Here is a 7,297-nt window from a genome sequence, read left to right on the forward strand (position 1 = left end):
TCAGTCTCTTGGCTGTCATCTCTTTCTTCAGAGATTCCAGGCTGGATTCCAGGCCGGGATGTAAGAAGCCATTACCAAGTCTGGGCAAATCAGCACAACCGTATTAACAAATTATCTCCACATGGTGGAATTAGAAATGACTTTTTGTCATAGCTTTGCTTCTTTGCATTTTCTAATTTTCTGAAATGAACATGATTACTTGGGCAATTAAGTCATTAAAGGGAGCAAAAGTCACTGTCCTTGTTCTGTTCTTCGCAGGACTCTTTCCCCAGCCGTCTGTAGACAGCTATCTCAAGGTGCCCTCTACTATATGTGGCTTCCTCAAAGCCCCTTCTGTCCTTCACATCAACAAATTCCCATCACTGCCCTCTTCTTCCACACCCTCCACTGCACACTAATCTACTCAAAACCTTGCAAATGACATAGTGTTTCACAGGCCTGAGGCTGCTGGTCCCCCAAACCCTGGTTTCATGAGAAGTCATCTTTCCTGTCTTTGAAGAGGATGCCTAGAACCATGTCTCCACCTGGAATTCAGCCTCAATTAACTGCTGGACATCTGCAACCAGAGGTTCTAAACAACCACACTAGCAACACACCTTTAGTCCCACTCTTATTGCCACCCCCCACATGCAAACACCTCCTCAGTTTCTATCTCTGCCAGGGACACCATCACTGAGCTCTAGGTAGAAAAGCTGATGGAACTTTGACAGATGCTTAGTTTCTCCCCAGAAAAAAATTCAGTTAATAAGGCTGCTGTTCTTTTATTCAAAGTGTCTCTTGGGTCTTTCCTTCTTCTGTCTCCTCACTCATGCTCCTGGACTATGGCTGAGGTGTGGGACTAAATCTTCCTCATTTTTAAAAACATCTTTCATTTTATTATTTATTTTTGGCTGTGCTGGGTCTTCCTTGCTGCATGGGCTTTTCTCTAGTTGTGGCGAGTAAGGGCTACTCTCTAGCCGGTGGCTTCTTTTGTTGTGGAGCAGAGGCTTCAGTAGTTGCGGGTGCTGGATGCTAGAGAACAGGCTCAATAGCTGTGGTGTTCTGGCTTAGTTGCTTTGCAGCATGTGGAATCTTCCTGGATCAGGGATTGAACCCATGTCCCCTGCACTGGCAGGCAGATTCTTAACCTCTGCGCCACCAGGGAAACCCAAATCTTACTCACCAGGATCTAGCGTAGTCCTCAGCACACAGTATACTCTCAGTGTATCCTTTCCTGGTTGAATGAATGAATAAATGGGTATAAAAGAAATCTTTTATAACTTAAATCTTTTAGTTTTTCCCTGCAATCTTTCTTATATTGCTCTCCAGTTGAATCTCCCCAAATGGTGACTTGACCATGTGATTCCCCTCTGGTGCCTTCAATGGTTCCCATTCTCTGCAAGGGGAGAGAATTCTCTCTTCAAAGTCCAGCCCCGCTAGAGACACAGACGTAGAGAACAAATATATGAATACCAAGGGGGAAGGCGTGGGAGTGAGATGAATTGGGAGATTGGGATTGACATATATACACTATCAATGCTACGTATAAAATAGATAACTTATGAGAACTGACTGTATACAGCACAGGAAACTCTACTAAGTGCTCTGGGGTGATCTAAATGGGAAGGAAATCCAAAAAAGAGGGGATTTAGGTACACATATAGCGGATTCACCTTGCTATACATCAGGAACTAAAACAACATTGTAAAGCAGCTATACTCCAATAAAAAATAATTTTAAAAAATCCAGCCCCTCTTTCCTTTTCTTTATAAAGAATTTGCTGTCTTGTGCCCTGGGCTCTCCTCCAGCTATGATCCTGTGGAAGCCAGTGGACCTCGGGTGGGCCGTCTGTCCATCCCGGGCACTGCTGGGCAGCCTGGCTCCTTGGCCCTGCTGTGCTTTGTCAAACTGGAGTCTTCAGCTCAGCTGAAGGTGTCAGAGGTGTGTGATCATGAAGTCTCTGTGGTTTATAGTCAGGGTTTATTCCAGGAATGTTTATTGAGGGCCCACTATGTGCCAGACACTGCTAAAAGCATTTGCTCAAAGCTTCATTTAACCATTTCTAGAGTCCTTCCTATGTTTCAGACCCTGGGCTAGAATTGAGCAGACCCAGTCTTGACTCTCATGAAACTTACATTCTCATGACAAAGATAAAATCATTGACAAATTAGTAATTAACTGATTGTAGTTTTTGATTCATGCTATGTAGAAAGCAACACGGTGCTCTGACAGATGGCAACAGGGAGGACATCAGTCATTAGCAGAAGTAACTCAGACCATTCATGCATCTGATAGGCATTTATGGACCCCCTACTATGTATCAGGAGCTGTGCCAGGGGCAGGCAACAGTGAGGTGAATAAGATACAGTCTTTGCCCTTAGGGAGCTCACCCCTGAGAAGCCACATACATACCAGGAGAACCAATCCAGTCCACCCACCCACCCATTCCCACCTTCACACAAATATTTAACTTAGAGAAAAATAGCCCATTATTTGACTGAATTATCCTGTTACTTTTTTAGTCCAATCTATAAGCTTGTATAGGTCCTCCTCACTGTGGGTTGAAAGGCACATTTCACACAAGAGAAGGTGCCTGGGATTGCCTAAGATCAGAACAGAAATCTAACCTTTGTCTGCCTTTTTCCTCCTTCAACAGGGCACCAGTAGTGACTCTGCAAAGCATAGAGCTCTGTGAGGACACCTTCAGACCCCAGCGCACCCACGTGAGCCTGCAGCTTGTGACTGATCTCAGTGCAAAACCACAGGGGCCATGGTAGCTGGGAACTGCAGTCTCTAATGATGCCACTTGCTGGGCCTGTCCCTTGACCACGCTGAATTGCAGGCTCTCATCCATAACAGGGAAATAAGACCCATTTTATCTCTTTCTGTGGGTTACTGTCAATCAAAAACCATGAAAGTGCTTTGAAAAAGAAAAAGCAATATTCAAATTCAAAGGGTTAGAATTACCGTTTTTATTTTAACTGTGAGGGTTTTCAAGGTTCAAACAAAAAGGATTTTAAAGTTTTACTATTTAATAATGAAGTCAAGTGTATTAGAAGTTTGATAAAACACCATAGTTGAGTATGCTGTTTAATCACTAAGTCATGTCCGACTCTTTGTGACCCCATGGACTGTAACCCACCGGACCCCTCTGTCCATAGGCTTTCCCAGGCAAGAATACTGGTGTGGGTTGCCATTTCCTTCTCCAGGGGATCTTCCCAACCGTGGGGATTGAATCTGGGTCTCCTGCTTGGAAGGCAGATTCTTTACCACTGAGCCACCGGGGAAGTATAGCAAGCACTGTTCACTGTATACACAAGATCCATTTCTCCTCTTCTTCTGAGCTCACAGAACCCCCATTTTTTTCAGGAAAGAACAAAGCTTCCTTTCATCTGTTTTGATCTCCCCCAGACCCAGGGGATTATGATTTGTCTTATCAGTCATGGCAATCACCTTCCATTTGGCCAGTGATGGGTTTAAGGAGATTTCCCAGTTCCAGTCAGTGAGAAATAAGGGAAACTGTGACTTCTCTTTCGCAACTTGAAATACAATCTCAAAAGAAGAAAATCGGGGGACTTCCCGGTGGTCCAGTGGTTAAGACTCTGAGCTTCCACTGCAGGGGGACACAGATTCGATCCCTAGTCCGGGAACTAAGATCCCATATGCCACATGGCTTGGTGGAAAAAAAAAAAACAGAGAAAATCTTTTGCCTCTGCCCTGCCCTTCGTGAGGCCCTGGTGCCTGGAGGAGTAGCTTCTGTCTCCCAACAGTGAAGCAATGAGCACAAGGGCACAATGGAAGAACAGAGAATCAGAAGAAACAGGATTCTTGATGATGAATCCAAGCTACTGCAACCGTCCTCCTCCAGTTATAAGAGACAATGAAATGCCCTTAATGTTTGAGTCAGTGTTACTTGCTGCCAACTGCGTATATAAACCAGTACAATCTCTGATGAACGTAGCTTGACAATGTATTTCTATTTTGAATGTACGTACCCTTGAATTCAACAATTCTATTTATCAAGAAATCTCCCACAAATATACTCACACTGTGCTCAAATAGGTACTTTTGAGTCTATTAATTAACAACATTATGTATCTAACAATATGGTTAGACTGATTATGGTGCATCTGTAAAATGAAATATATGCTGACTCTAAAAAGACTGGCACAACCCTGTGTATTGGTAAGAAATTGTATTCTGGATATATTAGGTGAAAGAAGTGAGATTAATAATGGTTGAAATTGGGCAATAGTACATGGACATTTGTAATGCCATTTTTCCTTATAAGTGTATTGTGGAGATTTTTCCAAAATTAAAAAAAAAATGTAGAGGCAAGGGGCAAGAACATTAGTGTGAATAATATGACATTGTTTAAATGCTCTTAAATATACATATTTTAAATTAATTAATTTATTTTTTGCTATGCTGGGTCTTCATTGCAATGTGCAAGTTTCTCACTGTGGTAGCTTCTCTTGTCATGGAGCATAGGCTTCAGGTGCCCAGGGCCTCAGTAGTTGCAACACACAAGCTCTAGAGCTTGGGCTTGGAAGTCATGTCACATGGCCTTTGTTGCTCCCAGCATGTGGAATCCTCCTCAACCCAGGACCGAACCCACGTCCCTGCACTGGCAGGCGGATTCTCATCCACTGTACCACCAAGGAAGTCCTGCACACTTTTTTTTTAAGGAAATGTGTATATGAAGAACAGAAAAAGAATATCCATGGAAGGACACACCATAGACTGAAAAGAACAACTACTTGTAGGGAAAAAAGGAGGACTAGGGAGAGACTGAGTTTTCATATCTTTGTTCTTTTGAATTTTTTAAAAAATAATACATTATTCTAACACAACATTGCAACATTGTAAAGCAATTATACTTCAATTAAAAAATTAAAAGTAAAAATACTTTATTATATAATATATAATTATAATATATAAAATATATTGTATAATATAAATATAATTATATTATATAAACATATGAATAATAATATATAATAATTTATTTAAAAATAATTATTAACCAACACAAAATGTAAAAAATAGGTAGGTGATGGGTAGATAGGCAGACAGGCAGTCCACACCCTCACACTGTGGTCTCAAGTGCTACTTGGTGTTCAGGCAATAACTCTGGTCCCAATCTGACCTCTGACCCTTAAAAAGGTGATGGTAAGACAAGTAACCTGAGGCTGTCAAGGCCCCTGCCTGTGAGCTAAGTCTCTGCTTAGAATCAAGTTACGAAGATGTTGTGGACAAGAAAAATTTGGTGGTAGTGGATGCTACTGTCTCTATATGAAAAACAACACAAAACACCATTTCCAGCGGGGGGCTGGGGGGGGGGAGATTTTCTTCAAAATGTAATTTCATTGTAGACACTTCTTTAAAAGAAACATTTCTTTGTTGGACAGTGCTGGGTCTTAGTTTCAGCATGCAGGATGTTTAGTTACAGCATGAGAACTCTTAGCTCCGGCATGTGGGACCCAGTTCAGTTCTCTGACCAGGTATTGAACCTGGGGCCCCTGCATTTGGAAGCAGGGAGTCTTAGCCACTGGACCACCAGGGAAGTCCCCTGTAGATGCTTTTATGAAAAGCAAAAAAGCACAAAGAAGAGCTTAAAGATTCCTGATCCTACTCCCAGTAGTGATAATGTATATTTTGGTGTGAGAGTGTGTGTATTGATTGGCATGTGTGTGATCAGAAAATACATACCATTTTATAACCTGATTCTTTCCAGCTCACAAAATAAAGTTATTTTCCTACAGCATTAAATATTATTTTACAACATAATTTTTAATGTGTGCATATTGCTGCTATGTGATTTTCAATAACTTACTAATTTCCTATGCTGAACATTTAGTTGTTGTCCCACCTTTTTAGTGGCCATGTAATTATAAATCATGGTCAATGCTAACAATTTCTGATTTTACAAACATATAGTACAATATCCTTCCTTTCTTCAATAGATAACTATTAAAAGCAAAACAACCAGACTCAAACAAACAAAGTAATTATAAAATATCTTTTAAAAGATATTGGGTAAAATTCAAATGCACACTAGCTCATGATGTTAAAGAATTACTCTTGTGTGGTAATGGTCTTCTGATAGAGAAAGAAATGCTTCCTTATTTTTCAGAGATAAACACTGAAGTATTTAAGGATGAAACGCCATGATGTTTGTAATTTGCTTTAGAATATTTTAGCCAAAAAAATTAATGATGCAAATATGCAAAAATAGTACATTAAGCCTAAATTTGCCATTTTCATTTAAAAATATATCTTAAAAATGAAATTCTTCGCGCAAGGCACCAGGCTATCAATGTGGGATACAGATGTGAACAAAACGGACCCCTGTGGGACTCGGAGGAGCACACAGATTTTGGGGGAGCATGTTCCCGTTAGGAAGTCTCCGATGCAATACGACCGGTGCCTCCAGGACCTGCGCGAGCCTGACTTTCCTCATCCCCTCCACACCATCATCAAGGCAGGTGTGATTTTTCCAGGCCAGGAGCACGCCCGGTCGCTCTCGCCAACCCCGGGTTTCCCCGGGCGCCCAGAGCCGTCGGGTCCCGCCGCCCAGCGGAGCTGGATGCTCCGGCCTCACTGTCGGGGCGCCACCGCTCCCAGCCGGCTCAGAGGAACCCCTCACCGCTACCCTGTCCCAGGCGGCCGTTCCCCGAGGCCCGAGGGGCAGATCCTGGGGCCACCTCGAGGATTTCTCACACCTCCCCAGCCGCCCCCAGCTTTTCAGGCGATACCGGAGGGTGGGCGTGGGGCTCCTGGCGCATCCGAGACCCTCCCTGGAGGCCCTGACACGCGGCCGCCCGGCCCGACGCTGCCCCGCCGCCCCGCAGGGCGGGAGCTGGCGCTGCGGGTGCGCCCCGGCCTGCAGGGCAGTTGCGCAAGTTGAGCTTCGGCGGCTATAAGAGGGGCGGGCAGGCATGGAGCCCCGGAGGGATCGAGGAATCGCGGCGCCCAGCAGCGGCGAGGTAAGTGCCCGGCGCTCTCCTTTCTCCTTCTCCGCCGGTCTTTCTTGGCAGGCCACCCAGCCCAGCCCACCCGGGACCCTGGGGAAACTGAGGCGGGCGAAGGGCAGGGCGGACGGCTTGGTTCTGGATTGGGGTAACTTTGCACCAGAGTTCTAACCGGTGGGAAGGCAGCTGGGAGCCGGGGAACGCTAGCTTTGCGGCTGGGCTGTGCCGGCCCTCGGGGCAGCAATCAGCGCTCCAGGAGCCAGCCTGGGCCCCAGGAGACTGCCAGAGCCTCCAGCCCTGCCTTTGACATGCTTTAGAAATGGCCTTGAGCACACCCCCAAAGA

The sequence above is a fragment of the Dama dama genome, chromosome 18 (genome assembly GCF_033118175.1).
Source record: "Dama dama isolate Ldn47 chromosome 18, ASM3311817v1, whole genome shotgun sequence".
NCBI classification, from domain to species: domain Eukaryota; kingdom Metazoa; phylum Chordata; class Mammalia; order Artiodactyla; family Cervidae; genus Dama; species Dama dama.